Source organism: Cervus elaphus, chromosome 31 (assembly GCF_910594005.1).
Source record: "Cervus elaphus chromosome 31, mCerEla1.1, whole genome shotgun sequence".
Lineage (NCBI taxonomy): Eukaryota > Metazoa > Chordata > Mammalia > Artiodactyla > Cervidae > Cervus > Cervus elaphus.
The window spans coordinates 16228471-16246134 of NC_057845.1; positions in this window are offsets into that span (position 1 = coordinate 16228471).

Consider the following 17664-nt stretch of genomic DNA (forward strand, 5'->3'; position numbering starts at 1 on the left):
AGCTTCATAAAACATTTGTTTCATGCATGTCAGTTCAGGTGTAATAGATATATGCATATATATGTGTATGTGCTAAGTCACTTTCAGTCGTGTTCAACTCTTTGGGACCCCATGGACTGTAGCCCACCAGGCTCCAGTGTCCATGGAATTTTCCAGGCAAGAATACTGGAGTGGGTTGCCTTTTCCATCTCCAATGTGTGTGTGTGTATATATATATGTGTGTATATATATTTATTAATATGAATATGTTAATGGATACATATATTAATGTATTTGTGTATACACAAACACATACCCACGCACACATTATATATGTTGTGTGTTTGTGTGTATGTGTGGGCTGGTTGACTCTGTGTGACCCCATGGACTGTAGCCCTCCAGGCTGATCTGTCCATAGGATTCTCCAGGCAAGAATAATGGAGTAGGTTGCCTTTTCTTTCTCTAATATATACCTTGGATCCCTCATAAAACAGTTGTTACTGAAGTTGAGAGAAAAAATGGCTGCTGGTTAAATGTACTTTGGTTGACTATTTTGGGTATATAGCACACTTTTTAAAGAAACTCTGAGATGAAGTATTATAAAATTGGTATATACTAATTAATCACCAGATGAAGCTTTTACACCTCCACCCTACTCCCAACCAGTATTGAACTATACATAAATTATAGAGCAAAACAAGGCATTCCAGCAAACACCACACCCCATACCCAAATAATTCAGGCTGTCTCTTGTTTTAATGTCTTTTCCCCTTTCCAGTAGGATCTAAAAATATGTAATTGTGCTCCTTTTTGAAAACATGATTTCATCTCCTGGTATGATCTTGGCTGTTACTTTATCTTAGAGATAGAAAGCTTTTAGAATTCTCTCTTAGAATGATAAGAAACTATTGTACACCTTTGTATAAAAATATCAAGAGATTCCTTCAGTGGAAAGGTCATATCCAACTTGTTTGAGCTATTTCATTTTATAGAATTCAATAGTTTATTTCCTTTGTTGGATTCTGTGGTTCTTTCTGTTTGTGAAAAATCTCTTGACAATGATGAATACATGACAATATTTCTGAGCAGACAAAGTGCCAAAGATCTTCATAGCTAGGGAAGATATTGCCTGGTGAGATGTGAATACAAATTAATAGCATGAAAATAATAATATCAACCACTGCAAAAAATAAAAACAAATTAAACTTCCACTAACTCACTCAGTCTAAATGGAACATGTATGTTTGAAATATAATTTGTCTTAATATGTTAATTTGAGTTTTAGACTAAGAGGTAATTATGAGCTAGAAGTGCATTTGCAATGAGGGAGATCAGTATTGTTGATTTTGACTTCTTGGGGATGATTTTATTTGTAGAAAGGAAGAAAAAAACAGCTTAAGGAAAAAAAATTTGAAAATGAAATGTGCTATTGGTTCACATTTATTTATTTCCTCTCCATTCCTGTCATGCTTCATTGGGGAATATTTTCTTTGCCCCATTGACTTTGGATTTGGTCAAATAACTTGATTTGTTCAATGGAATGTGGATGTACATGACATAAGTCACATTCTAATTAGAGCTGTAAATGCCCCACTGTTGTTCAGATCTCTTCCCCCCACTTCCCCTTCAGGCTTCTGCCATCAATCAGAATAGTTTGCTCAATGTAGAAACTGCTCCTTCTTCTGGGGTCCTAGAAAGAGAAAACACAAAAACCTTGGCCCAGTCCTACACATAGCTGTAGATCAAGCATTTCTCTCACTTTACATAAGTAAGAATGTAATGAAATCTACTGAGTTTCCAAGGTAGTTTATAGTTGAATGAAAAGCTTATTAATATAGTACATAGAACAGTGAAGATGTTCTTAGATGCTTGTCTTGTATGTAAAAGAAAAATTTTAAAAATATAATTCATAAGAAAGAAAATAAATCAAAAAATGAAAACATCTTTAATAATTGGGAGCCACTGTTGAATTGGTGTTTTGCTGCATATAAAATAAAATATCTCTACTTTTTTAGAAATATAGAGGCACATATTATCCAAATAAAGAAAAATATCTTAATAAAGAGAGAATTTGAAACATGAATTTTGCTCGTTCAAAGTTTTTTTGACCCATGAAATGGCATGATTGCCCTAACTAACACTTTGATGTTAACTGTTTATGCTATAAATAAAAGACATAGGGTGAGCAGTTTAATCTGTGTCCTGAAAGGAATAAATAACTCCAAAATTTTACAGTCTCCTTAACCTAAACTGGTAAATTGGAAAAATACTATCAGTCTAAGGATTTCCTTTAGTTTAGGATAAAATGAGAAAATGCACATGGAACAAGGTGATATTAGTACATTTATGACCATAGTTCTATGTTTTGGTTGTGGTACATAAAAGTATTAATAATATTTGGTAGAGAGCATTTGAGATGCTGATTTATTCCCTGACTTCCAGACTCATATATTTAACACCTTCCTTAATACCTATAGATAAGTACACAATCTGAATTTCAAACATTACAGGTTCCCTAGGACTCCTACCCAGGAAGCCTGCTCCTACAGTCTGTAACATTTCAACTACTGCATACCTCAATATTCTAATCACTGATGCCACAGACAGTGGTTTACCTATAACCCTTTTCTTTCTCACGCATGGCAAGTTTTCAGTGAATCAGGTGAATTTTAACTTTAAAACATACCCCAAAGTTGACAGTTCAGTTCAGTCACTCAGTCGTGTCCGACTCTCTGTGACCCCATGAATCGCAGCAGGCCAGGCTTCCCTGTCCATCACCAACTCCCGGAATCTACACAAACTCATGCCCATCGAGTCGGTGATGCCATCCAGCCATCTCATCCTCTGACGCCCCCTTCTCCTACTGGCCCCAATCCCTCCCAGCATCAGGGTCTTTTCCAATGAGTCAACTCTTTGCATGAGGTGACCAAAGTATTGGAATTTCAGTTTCAGCATCAGTCCTTCCAATGAACACCCAGGACTTACCTCCTTTAGGATGGACTGGTTGGATCTCCTTGCAGTCCAAGGGACTTTCAAGAGTCTTCTCCAACACCACAGTTCAAAAGCATCAATTTTTCGGTGCTCAACTTTCTTTATAGTCCAACCTTCACATTCATACGTGACCACTGGAAAAACCATAGCCTTGACCAGAAGGACCTTTGTTGGCAAAGTCATGTCTCTGCTTTTTAATATGCTATCTAGGTTTGTCATAACTTTCCTTCCAAGGAGTAAGCATCTTTTAATTTCATGGATGTAATAACCATCTGCAGTGATTTTGGAGCCCAAAAAAATAAAGTCTGACACTGTTTCCACTGTCTCCCCATCTATTTCCCATGAAGCGATGGGACCAGATGCCATGATCTTAGTTTTCTGAACGTTGAGCTTTAAGCCAACTTTTTCACTCTCCTCTTTCACTTTCATCAAGAGGCTTTTTAGTTCCTCTTCACTTTCTGCCATAAGGGTGGTGTCATCTGCATATCTGAGGTTATTGATATTTCTCCCAGCAATCTTGATTCCAGCTTGTGCTTCTTCCAGCCCAGCATTTCTCATGATGTATTCTGCATATAGGTTAAATAAGCAGGGTGACAATATGCAGCCTTAACGTGCTCCTTTTCCTATTTGGAACCAGTCTATTGGTCCATGTCCAGTTCTAACTGTTGCTTCCTGACCTGCATACAGGTTTCTCAAGAGGCAGGTCAGGTGGTCTGGTATTCCCATCTCTTTCAGAATTTTCCACAATTTATTGTGATCCACACAGTCGAAGTCTTCGGCATAGTCAATAAAGCAGAATAGATGTTTTTCTGGAACTCTCTTGCTTTTTCCATGATCCAGCGAATGGTGGCAATTTGATCTCTGGTTCCTCTGCCTTTTCTAAAACCAGCTTGAACATCTGGAAGTTCACAGTTCACGTATTGCTGAAGCCTGGCTTGGAGAATTTTGAGCATTACTTTACTAGCATGTGAAATGAGTGCAGTTGTGTGGTAGTTTGAGCATTCTTTGGCACTGCCTTCCTTAGGGATAGGAATGAAAACTGACCTTTTCCAGTCTTGTGGCCACTGCTTAGTTTTCCAAATTTGCTGGCATAGCTGCTTATCAACTCCATCATCACCATCCTGGTACATGTTGCTACATTATCACTCACCAACAAGAGTCTAATAACTGTTCTCCCTCTTTTGGCCCTTGTCCTTTTCAGAGTAGATCCAACACAGAAATTATAACGACCATATTAAAGCATAAACAAAATCCTTTCCATCTTTTGCTCAAAATCTTCCAGAGGCCTCTTATCTCACTCAGGGTAAAAATCCAAGAGTCTTTCTTGGAGCTTATACTAGTGGCATAGGTACCTCTCCCCCCTCACCACATTACTTCTCTCCACCTTCCTAACACATTGCATTCTATGCCATTGATGCTGGCTCCTGCAAAGTTCCTGGAACATCCAAGGATGTTCTCACCTCACTTTGAACTTGATGATTATTCTGTCTGGAAAATCTTCTCCCATATCATTCAGACTCATCCTCTATCCTGGTTGGGTCACAAGTAGTCAAAAGTAATGCTCTCAGGATGGAGGCCTGCACTGAACAACCCTATCTGAAATTTCACCTCTACCCACTCATGCAAATATACTTCATATCTTCTTTGCTGCTTACTTTCCCTCCTCAGAATTTATCACCACATTGCACATTATATATTTTTGTCCTTTCTAGTTCAAAGAGGGGAGATTTTGTTTAGTTTAGTTTTTTGTTCTTTGTTTTTTTTTTTTTTTTTTTTTGGTCCTGAAATATATTCCCAGTGCCCAGAGTTATCAGGCACTCAGTAAAATTTATTGTCTAAGGAATGAGCCTATATAGGACTTGCCAAGAAGTGTGAAAAACTAGCGTTGTCTCTCTTACTCCATTGTGATAGCAAAAATAAATAAGGAACAAGAAGTTTAAAGATAGAGGAAGATGGTTTGAGGGGAGGGGCTCTATCAGTGAGTTGTATCAGAAGGACTATTGGTAGAAGGGTGACTGTCAATACTCAGGCTTGAGGGAAAAAAATATCTTCCTTATCCAGAGATTATTAGTTGAAATCTTGGGAGATGAGAGGTCTGGGGAAGCTACAAAAGGGTCTAAGAAAAAAAAGAACCAGCTATAATTACCTGCCAAGCCAACATCAGCTCCTACATGACCTGCCATGTAAAAATGTGTAATTTCTTTGAATGCACCATCCATGAACCCAACACCTGGAGACCTAGGAACACTGGTGAATGTGTGTGTGTGTGTGTGTGTGTGTGTGTGTGTGTGTGGTTATTTTTATTTCGGGTGGGGGAGTTGCTAAGGCTAGTAGACTTAAGACGGAGGTCAGAAGCTGACCACGCCCACTGTTTCATTTCCGCAAAAGAAAGTGAAAGTGAAAGGACTTCCTTCACAGCTCAGTTGGTAAAGAATCTGCCTTCAATACAGTTCAATTCCTGGTTCTGGAAGAGTCCCTGGACGAAGGATAGGCTACCCACTCCAGTATTCTTGGGCTTCCCTTGTGGCTCAGCTTGTAAAGAATCCGCCTGCAATGTGGGAGACCTGCATTCGATCCCTGGGTTGGGAAAATTCCCTGGAGAAGGGAAAGGCTCTCCACTCCAGTATTCTGGCCTGGAAAATTCCGTGGACTGTATAATCCATGGGGTTGCAAAGAGTCGACAAGACTGAGCGACTTTCACTTTCAGCCTAGGCTAAAGCAGTAGCTAGCTATGGGGAATGATCTGAAATCTGACTCAGAGCAGGTGCTTAGTTCTATTTCTTGCAGAGTTGTTAATACCAGTGAGAATGTAGATTCTGTCTCAAAAAGAGTGGTACAATCAATATGTACTATAGTTAAGGGGGAAACACACACACACACACACACACACACACATCAGCATTAGCCACCTAGAGTATGAGAGAGGTTTAATGGAGAAAGAGACAATATTGTCGCTGATACCTAGAAAGAGAAGTCCAGGTTTTGGAGGAGAAAAGTAGGGATTGAGAGGACTGGATAGTTGTACAGTACAGGCACAAAAGGATGAAAAATGTGTTTGTGGTGGATCAAGAACTTGATGCATTTGCTCTGAATTTCTGATGACTATATTCAACTACCTCATAAATTGGAAACCCACGTGCTTGTAGTTGTCACATTTGAAACAAAGAAAAAAACTATGTAAATCAATGTTAAATTCACAACTCCAACAACAGTTAGTGGTGCTGGTAAAAATAGTCTATGTTGATTTATAAGGTGATCTGTACTGAGACTAACTGCTATATGCATCTTATGTCAGACTTTTGATGTGTAAAAATTATGATTTAATCTCGATTTCCTCATCAATAGCACTAAAACTTTTTTAATAACAGGAGTTACCTTAATGTTTTCTTTTTCTTTTTTTGCTTATAAAACTAGCCTCTGAGCTGAAGCAATAAAAGGAATCTCTGAGTATCATTAACCCATACATTGGAACTAGAGTATAAGGTCAATTGTGATCATTCACAAAATGATCCATTTATCAAGAATGTTTTCTTTTTTATGCTTTTATGTAGCATTATATGCCATTATATAACTAATCTCTGTAAGTTTACCCAAAAAACATGTACCAGTTTACTACAAAGAGAAAGAATAATCTCTACTTAGTATATGAGGGAAAAAAAAATATATGAGAAAATAGGTATCTCTAATTAGAAATATATTAAATCTCTTAGTTTCATATTTTCATTAAAAATCCTACAACACTATCCCATTTTAAAGTGCTAATAATTGGAAAACTCATCTTGCAGAACAACAGAATAAGAGCTAGTTTCCTAACTTTATGAAGCTTGCCTTAAATAAATTACTAATGTACCCTGAAATAGGTTGAACACATTTATATTTATGTTTATGATAAAATGCCCTTTTGCAATTCTTACTTATTGCTATGGGTTGTTAAGCACATATTGTACACAAATAATACTGATAAAAATTTTAAGATAAACTTATATCGTGTGCTAGCGATTGAACAGAAAGGTGGCTGCTTCAGTCATGTCCCATAAGAACAGTTATATCTATGCCAGGGAAGAAGCCTTGAAAGTGTATTATTTTACCTGCAGAAAATTGCTCTCACATCCATATATTAATAATAAAGAGTAGGAACACCATGATGGCAGTTGTTCAGATTCTCTCTACAGTTGTATCTCAGAGGGATACACATAAATTCTCATGTTTACATTGAGAGCAGTGAGTTACTTTCTGTGCCCAACTCTTGTCGGCTCACCTAACAGCGGGTAGATGATGAAGCTCAGTTGTGAAGTCCTGACTCCCAAGGAGCAAGCACATTTCTATGGCCATTGCTGAATCTGACAAGTATTTTAATTAAAACACACACACACACACACACACACACACACACCCCACTGTGGATTTCTTTCTGCAATTAGTTTTGGGAGGCAAAAGAGGCAACAACACAGAGATTAATACTTCCTCCATAAATTAACCATCCTTAAGTTGATTCATTCATGCTTATATAATGGACTTGTACATCCTCTGGGAACTGTATTATTGATCTCAATTCTAACAATCTAAATACTATCTTAAAATGTTAAATGTCATTTATCTATTACAAAGATAGTACACATTCTGTTTGGGATTTTTGAAAAGAATATGCTAACTTGATTAAATCAGTTAAAATTAAATTTAACAAATTCTTAGAAACTGGTGCTGCTGATAGTGGTTATGTTAGAGTTTTAACGTATGAGACATATCTTTGGGACTGAAGGGAAGTAATTTTTGCAGACTTACTTAGTTTTAAAATAAGATTTTAAGGTTTTTGAAGTAGTTTCATGAAAATATTCAGCTATGAACTTATTTTTTTAATGAAGAAGATGCAAAGGTGCCCAGTTTTTTAAGTACTCAAAATTTTACTAGGTATCTACCATTGTGTCTCAAACAACTAAATTCAATTCAAATTCTTTCAATTTAAAAATCTGATAACTAACTTCCAATATGCTGATGCAGTAAAGTTTATCAGGAATCCATAGGATCCAGGAATTGCCTTTTCAACCTAGGTTATTTAGCATTCAGATGATCACACTTTAAAAATTCCAATAGGGATTTATAGTCCAGAACATTTTTTATATCTCACTTATAAACTGTGGAAAATTCTGAAAGAGATGGGAATACCAGACCACTTGACCTGCCTCTTGAGAAACCTGTATGCAGGTCAGGAAGCAACAATTAGAACTGGACATGGAATAGACTGGTTCCAAATAGGAAAAGGAGTACATCAAGGCTGTATATTGCCACCCTGCTTATTTAACTTACATGCAGAGTACATCATGAGAAATTCTGGGCTGGAGGAAGCACAAGCTGGAATCAAGATTGCCAGGAGAAATATCAATAACCTAAGATATGCAGATGACACCACCCTTATGGCAGAAAGTGAAGAACTAAAGACCTTCTTGATGAAAGTGAAAAAGGAGAGTGAAAAAGTTGGCTTAAAGCTCAACATTCAGAAAACTACAATCATGGCATCCGGTCCCATCACTTCATGGCAAATAGATGGGGAAACGGTGGAAACAGTGTCAGACTTTATTTTTTGGGGCTCCAAAATCACTGCAGATGGTGATTGCAGCCATGAAATTAAAAGAAACTTATTCCTTGAAAGTAAAGTTATGACCAACGTAGATAGCATATTAAAAAACAGAGACATTACTTTGTCAACAAAGGTCCATCTAGTCAAGGCTATGGTTTTTCCAGTGGTCATGTATGGATGTGAGAGTTGGACTATAAAGAAAGCTGAGCACCTAAGAAGTGATGCTTTTGACTGTGGTGTTGGAGAAAACTCTTGAGAGTCCCTTGGACTGTAAGGAGATCCAACCTGTCCATCCTAAAGGAAATCAGTCCTGGGTGTTCATTGGAAGGATTGATGTTGAAGCTGAAACTCCAATATTTTGGCCAACTGATGGGAGGAGCTGACTCATTTGAAAGGACCCTGATGTTGGGAAAGATTGAAGGCAGTAGGAAAAGGGGACGGCAGAGGATGAGATGGTTGGATGGCATCACTGACTCAATTGACATGAGTTTGGGTGAACTCCGGGAGTTGGTGATGGACAGGGAAGCCTGGCGTTCTGTGGTTCATGGGGTTGCAAAGAGTCGGACACGACTGAGCGACTGAACTGAACTCAATGTTCATAGAAAGTGAAAAGTACATTTGTATACAATAAAAATTAGAAAATCATTAACAGTAAATTTATAATCCTACTAGGCATGCTAGGTTTGCCCAGGATAGTACCAGTTGGTATTTATTTGCTCACGTGCTTTGATCAGCATACTCTTGGCTACAAGAAACAGAAAACCCTGCTTGTCTGGTTTAAAACATAAGAAATACATTTTCCTGCTGTAAAACAAGAGGCTGGATATAAAAGACTCCAGGATTACAAATTTAGCTGCTAAGAAGTTTCATTAAGGACCAATGGACCTTTAAAAATCTGTGCTGCCACCCTTAGCAAGTTGGCTTGTTCACAGGCTAACTCTACGAGGCCAAAGGAAACCTACTGCAGTTCCAGCCAACGCACCCAGAAATGAAAAAGGCCAATGAATGTGAAGGGAAGATGTTTTTCTTTTAAGATGATAGAAAACCTATTCTAGAGGATCCTGAGAAACAGGCTTTTTTTAATCTAATTGCCTAGAATTACTTCACAAGCCAATGCCTAAATCCATGACTGAAAATAAGAATGGAGTCTGAATGGCTGGTTCAAACTGATCAAGTATGAGACCTGAAGCTCGAGATGGGTGACTATTTATTGATTTGGTAAGGGCTGAAAACAAAAATTTGACTCAGTCAGAAAAGAAATAAATATTTATTGGTCAAGCAACCACAAGTTTCCACTACTGGTGTTTAAACATTTCTTCAAATATTTTCTAAAAATTCCGTCTTTTATTCACCTAGATCCTGTGAAGTATTATTAAACCAGCTGTCCACTTTGTTTTGCTTGGGTTTTTGGATAGATAAGACAAATATGATTGCAGTGTGAGTATAATTCCTGTGTTCAATTGAAATATTTCTGTAATTTCATTTGCAAAGTCTCACTTGAATAATTTTAGATATTTGTTAGGAGGAAAAGTTGCATTTATCCTAAAAGCATGTAACATAAGCCCAACTTGGACTTTTTTTTTTTTAAGGCATCACTGTTTATTGTGCTGGGAGAGGGGAAGATAACTGATGAAGGCAACAATGATGAATTACGTAAGATAAAGTAATAAGGCTTTCTACTTCTAATATAATATTTCTTAGTCTCACTAGATTTCCCATATGTCAGTATTTTCTTTACGCTTTTGATCTCAAAGGATATAAAACACTAGTTAATCACATTGCTTTTTATCATCCCCTAATAGATCAGCGTGCATTCCACACTGCACTAGGCCAGCATGATAGGAATATGGAATCAAGGAACTTTCAGATGTTATGCTTTCTTAGCTGGTACCTATGATTGATACTGTGGTTGCTAACATGAATTCACGGTTGCTCCTATCAACAAAAGACAATTGGAACAGAAAGGTGAAATAATATTAAAGTGATAAATAAGCCTGTCATCTAAAAGCCACACCTTTCATTAAAATCTATTCCTAGTTTAACACATATTGTTAAGCCACATTGATAATGAGATGATTTAGATGGTACACTAAGGCTTCTTGCCCTTAAAAGGTACACATTGCCCAAGATGATATTAAATATGCATATTCAGTTTAACTAAGATTCTATTAGGAACACATTGAATTAATTTTATGAATTAAAGACTAGCATTTGGGTAAGGGAAACAAAGGACTCCAAAATAATGGTTTAAACAAACTATCATTTTTTTTTCCTTTGTAAGAACTTAGAAATCTAAGACTGATGCTGTGGCTCCAACATGTTTTCAAAGCACACATGTCTCTTCTGACATCATCTGTTTCCTTGCTTTTGTTATGATCCCCTTTTTACACTTGCAAGATGGCTGCCAGAGCTCCAGCCATTCAGCTGACACCTTAGGGCACAACATGGTAAAACACAAATAAGGTTCAATGGGTTCCCAGTAACTTCTGCCTTTATCATATTGACAAAAACTCCATTGCCTGACAAGAGCTGCAAAGGAAGTTGGAGAAACTTTTGGCAAGAGGAGGGAGAAACTTAAAGCCACAGTTAAGCTTAGGAGACAGGAGGGAATGGCTATTTGGAGAACCTAGCTGTTTTGTCCCATTTATCAGAACAAGAGAAGCCTGCTTTTAGCAACTTGCTTAACAGTTCTAAAAGGAAAGAATTATATAGGTAAATGAAATAAAGGTCACAATCAAACATATTTTTGCTGGGATGCTGATAACAGTATAGCCAGAAAAGGGCAAAAGAGTATAAAATATATTCCAACCTCTCCCCTTCAGGCCCACCAGAATTTCATATGGTTCCACAGTTTCAACTATTTTTTCAGTATCAATAACTCTCAAATATGCACACCAAATCTCTCTCCCCTCATCTGTTAGCTTATGTGCACGTACACACAAGACGCAGTGTTGGCTGATTCATTTCAATGTGTACAAAACTGAATCCGATGTTTCTTGATTCTTTTTTTTCTTTAATATTTTTTATTTTTTTATTTTTAATTGGAGGATAATTGCTTTACAATATTGTGTTGATTTTTTCCATACAGTGTGAATCAGCTATAAGTATGCATATACCCCCTCTCTTTTGAGCCTCCCTCCCATCCTCTACCTCCTCATGTCATCGCAGAGCACCAGGCTGAGGTCTGTGTGTTATATCCAGCTATCAGCTACTTATTTTACACATGATAATGTATATATATATATCAATACTACTCTCAATTCGTCCCACTGTCTCTTTCCCCTGAGTCCATATCTCAAGGTGCTACATAAAACTAAACATCACACATTTTGCACTCACATTGGTCCCTTAAAGAAAGTCATTCAATCACAATACGATATAAAGTAAAAACATCTCAAGGTAGATTTCTAATCTCTTAACATCAGCCCAATTCACTTTGCCTGTTTCAATTTTAACCTCTTATCATTTAATATATTTCAAGTTACAGCCACAGACTACTTTTATTGTTGTTTTTCGTCACTACAATGTGTCTTTCGTGATTCCATGGACTGTAGCTAACTAGGCTCCTCTGTCCATGAGATTTCCCAGGCAAGAATACTGGAGTAGGTTGCTATTTCCCTCTTCAGAATATCTTCCTGACCTAGAGATCGAACCCACGTCTCCTGCTTGGCAGGCAGATTCTTTACTGCTGAGCTGCCAGGGAAACCTGACTGACTGCTTACTCACCAAAATATCCCACTCTTGTATGGCTGAACTAATATAATATAACCTTGTCTCTAGGAAACAAGTTCCTAGCTATATGTGTTGACATTTTATTCTTCTTCAGGTTTAAATGAAGCTTTCTCCGTAACTGTTTTTATTTTTCAGATGGTTGGAATTTTTTTTAACTTTTTGGACTCCAGTAGAATTTAATTTTTTGTCTTTTGGGGGGCATTTAACTTGGTATCCTTATTGTTCAAGTGATTAGATAACATTTTATAGTCTCTTCTGGACTGTAGAGCTCAGAATACATAATTAGTAATAATACTAATTAACAGTATATCTCCTGATATAAATAGCTCGCCAGGCTTCTCTGTCCATGGAAGTCTCTAGGCAAGAGTGCTAGAGTGGGTTGCCACTCCCTCTGCAGGGTATCTTCCTGACCCAGGGCTCAAATTCAGCTCTCCTGCCTTGTAGGCAGATAGATTCTTTACTATCTGAGCCACCAGGGAAGGCCAGACTGAGTGACTTTCACAACTCCTGATATATTCTCCAAAGTATAGAAATGTGACTCATTTATATGCCCACAACACATATAGATATTTCTGGATTGTGAATCAGGTTACTGGCGTGGTTCATAGGAACTCGGTTCAATATCAGAGATCAATATTTATCTTCAGACCATAAGATGATTGCCTCTGCTATAACATGAAGGTAGTCCATAGCAGTGCTATTCCAACTCTAATGTCAATATGAGTTATTTTGGTATTATATTAAAAAGTGAGATTCTAATTCAATAACTCTCTGATAGGACCCAAAATTACAAGCTTCCCAGGAATGATGATGATCCTGTGAACTCTCTAATCACACTGAATAGTAAGGGCAATGGATAAAGAGAGCTCAGAAGAAAGACATTGGAAAACTGTGTGTGTGTCTAAGTGTACACAGCCATAAATGGTACAGTAATAAAAAGTTCTGTATCAACCTTGCGCTGTTAATGTATATAATGAATTAGATTATAGCTAAGAAAATATTTTAGAAACATCATTGTGCTATTCCTTTAATCAAAAATCAGTGTGAACACAGGTATGCATTTTTTTTTTTTAGAGATCTGAAATGACATGTGTTAAAAATGTAAACGTGGAAGTTGTTGATAAATCAAGTATCTCTTTAATAGCAACCATTTGAGAAAAAAAAAATCCCACTGTTACTTTTAAGGCCTCCTAAAGATATTTCCCCTTTGATTTTTTGATTCATTTCTTTTCACCTGAAGTCCCTAAAAAGGTATAATTGAATCAGTTTAGAACTATGGATCCTAGATACAAAGTTCCTAAAACTATTCTGAAATACTCTGTAAATTTCTATTTTGATGAAATTTTGGAAAAAATTGGAAAACTCACACACAGTAGAGGAAGATATATGTAGCTAAAAAGAGGACTTCTATTTACATGGAAGCATTGTGTGTCAAACCAGCTAAGCCATTTAAAAGCACCCATAGTTACAAAATGCCATTTAAAGCCAGAAGCAGGTTCCTCCATCAAACAGTCCAACTGTTTATACTGAATCAGGGCTTAGTCATAAGCCAGGTGCTCTGAGCTTTAAATACGAATCCATTTTCTGAAATTAAATCTGAAAACCTAATGGAAAAACTGACTGTAATTGCAAATGACACATTACATCATGACAATCACCAGTTGTAACTATTTCCAACAGAAATTGAGTATTCCTCTAACTGGTTTGAAATAGACAATGAGAAGAATTTCTTTTAGCTCAATTTACTTTTAGTTCTTTACAGATGCATTTCTCAGTAATATGGAACCTATTTCTGAAACTAACAGGCCGGAAGAATTTCTGTACATAACACTTCATTGCAAGGCTTAATCCCAGCAGGGATAAGCATTTATCCTATTTAAAAATAAAGCTTTTGAAAAACCTCCCAAACATTACAATGAAAATAGCAATAAATTTTTGGTAAAGATGATTTCTGTTTTGCTTTTTCACTAAATCAGACATTTATTTGTAGCCCAGCATGGTGGCATTTGTAACCTCTTCAAGGTAAAATAAGAGGTTTACTGTTTACTAGTGTGTTTCTTTTTGAAGATAAATGAATTCAATTGATTGAATTGTGGTAAGTGGTGAATTCACCCAAGTAAGTTAATTTGTCCTGTTTTACATCTCAAAGGAACTTTGTCCTTTAAAAAGTGTTTTATTTATATTATTTGAAATAAATGAAGCCATATACAATACTGGTCTATTTAATTATGAAATAACATATTTATTAATAACTTGATGAATAAGAAAAAATTGTAACCTAGCTCTAAGTTTAAGTTGGCTTGTTAATGTTGAGGGAAAACCCCAAAGTAAGGGATTATAAAATGATTACATACTGTTACTTTATCATACTTATGAAATTCTTAAGAATAATTCACTGATCTGAATTTTTCACACACTCACACAGATATACAGAAACCTATTAAGCCATTTTCTTCTTAATTTGCTAGATGTTTCAAGTAACACTGCCAACTTACTTTCCCATGTAAATTCCAGGATGTATTTGTAAAAAAAATTGATTGATTAGATAGATTATTTTTGACCCTAAAAGTTAAATGCAAATTATATGTTTTAAAACAAAACTGATTATGATTTAGCACTCTACAATCAGCAGACATGGTCCTAAAACATTTAATGTTACATTGATAAAATCAGCATTTAATCCAAAATTCTATTATTACACAAGCTAAAAAATAGTTTGGTGGCTAGGATACAATATTTTTGTTACCTAACTTTATTATCAATATTCTGTAAGATGTGCTAAACAATGATTAACTGTGATTTTTTGTCATTATAAGATCTTAAAATCAAAGATTATACATTTTGTGTGTACTTTTTGTTATCTGAAACAGGAAGAGGGCTGCTTAAACCTTTCCAGAACTTGCCATTAATCTCATTGGCCCTACAATCTGAACAGCTAGTTCAATATAGCAATGAGTTTAGAAAGAACAATTCAACTTTCTCAACAAACTTTATTATTTTTTAAAAATTTTTTATTATACCTGTGCTTTGGGGTCTCAATGGCAGTCAACAATTAAGAAGATTATGTTATGAATATGTATGTGCTTCGTCGCTTAGTCATGTCTGACTCTTTGATATCCTATGGACTGTAGTCCACCAGGCTCTTCTGTCCATTGAATTTTCCAGGCAAGAATACTGGAATGGGTTGCCATTTCCTACTCCAGGAGATCTTCCTCACCCAGAGATCAAACACATATCTCTTACATCTCCTGCATTGGCAAGTGTGTTTTTTATCACTAGTGCCACCTGGGAAGCCCATTATGAACATATATGTGAAAGAATAGGAAGATTAGGAATCATACAAACTTTTACAAAAAATAGTATTCAACTTTCTGTTTGCATTTATTACAGTCGCTATAAAATTAATTTAATGAAGAGTAGGTATTTTTTTTTAACTTAGAAAAACAATACTCAGCAATAATACACTTGGAGGTCAACTGACTCCAGGAACAACTGCAAGTTTCCTAGGGAGCCTACAGGAAAATATGAATGATAGTGTTGTCAGCCTGCCTTGAGGAGAACATTCAACTCCCATGCTTATCAGTTTGGAAGTTGCTTGACATTGGAGTTCACACTATTAAAAAAATGAGTTAGTGTTAAAAATCATAATTCCTAACAGAATTAAAATCATAGCAGTGAGGAAAGGAAAATCACCTGAATTGGACATAGAGTATTGTGAGGACACAATGATGGAAGAAGCAATTGCAAGTTGCCAGAACAAGAGTCAAAAAATGGACAAGATACCAATATTTACTAAATACCTATTATGTGCTGGGAATCTTTATGAGATAGAAACAAGAACAAAGGAAAGGTTACTTGGTTGTGAGAACTAGGGCAAGAGATTCATTGAAAATGTAATAAAAAAGAAAGGATTTTGAAGGATAGAGATGGAATCTAATAAATCAAAAATTTTAATCAGTTTCTATCTTAGCTCTGTTTCTTAAAACAAAATACCATATACTGGGTGGCTTAAGCATCAGGTATTTATTTTTCATAGTAAAGTCCAAGATCAAGGTGCCAGCAGATTTGGTTCCTGGTGAGAACCTTATTCACGACTTTTGATTGGCCACCTTCTTACGGTGTCTTCACGGAGAAAAAAGCTGGAAGTGAAAGTGTTAATCACTCAGTCACTATCCCTTGGATTGTAGCCCACCATGATCCTCTGTCCATGGAATTCTACAGGCAAGAATATCACAGTGGGTTGCCATACCTTTCTGCAGGGAATCTTCCCAACCCAGGGATCAAACCTGAGTCTCCTGCATTGCAGGCAGGTTCTTTACCTTCTGAACCACCAGAGAAGTCCCTTCCTGTTCCTATAAGAACACAAATCCCATCATGGGGGCTGCATCCTAGGGGTTCATCAAACCTAACTACCTCCCAAAAGCCCACTGCAAATATCATCATATTTGTGGTTAGGGCTTTAACCTATGAACGTCTGGAGGAGGGGCACAGATCAGTTCAGTTCAGTCGCTCAGTGGTGTCCGACTCTTGAGACCCCATGGACCTCAGCACGCCAGGCCCTGTCCATCATCAGCTCCGGAGTTTATCCAAACTCATGTGCATTGAGTCAGTGCTACTCAGTGCATAAAAGTATCCTAAATTATTGAACTGTGCTGTCTCTCTTAATCTCTATCACCTTTTGAGTAACAGAGACCTCTTTTTTCTTGAACCTCGGAAGCTCAATCAGACTAAATCCAAGGAGATGAGAAAAAGCATGTGCCTTCAAGCCATCGTTGTTCACAAGCTCAATCCCTTCCAACTCTTTTCATTCCCATGGACTGCAGCACGCCAAGCTCCCCCTTCTTTCACCATTTCCTAGTTTGCTAAAACTAATGTCCATTGAATCAGTGATGTTATCCAGCCATATCGTCCTCTGTCATCCCCTTCTCCTCCTGCCTTCATTCTTTCTCAGCATCAGGGTCTTTTCTGATGAGTCAGCTCTTCACATCAGGTGGTCAGAGCATTGGAGTTTCAGCTTCAGCATCAGTCCTTCCAATGAATATTCAAGGTTGATTCCCTTTAGGATTGACTGATTTGATCTCCTTGCAGTCCAAGGGACTCTGAAGAGTTTTCTCCAGCCCCACAGTTCAAAAGCATCCTTTCTTTGGCGCTTAACCTTGTTTTATGGTCCAACTCTCATATCTGTACATGACTAGTGGAAAAACTATAACTTTGACTATATGGACCTTTCAGCAAAGTGATGTCTCTGCTTTTAATAAGTTGTCTAGGTTTGTCATAGATTTTCTTCCAAGGACTTCGGTTCAGTCCCTCAGCCATGTCTGACTCCTTGCTACCCCATGAACTGCAGCACGCCAGGCTTCCCTGTCCATCACCAACTCCCGGGGTTC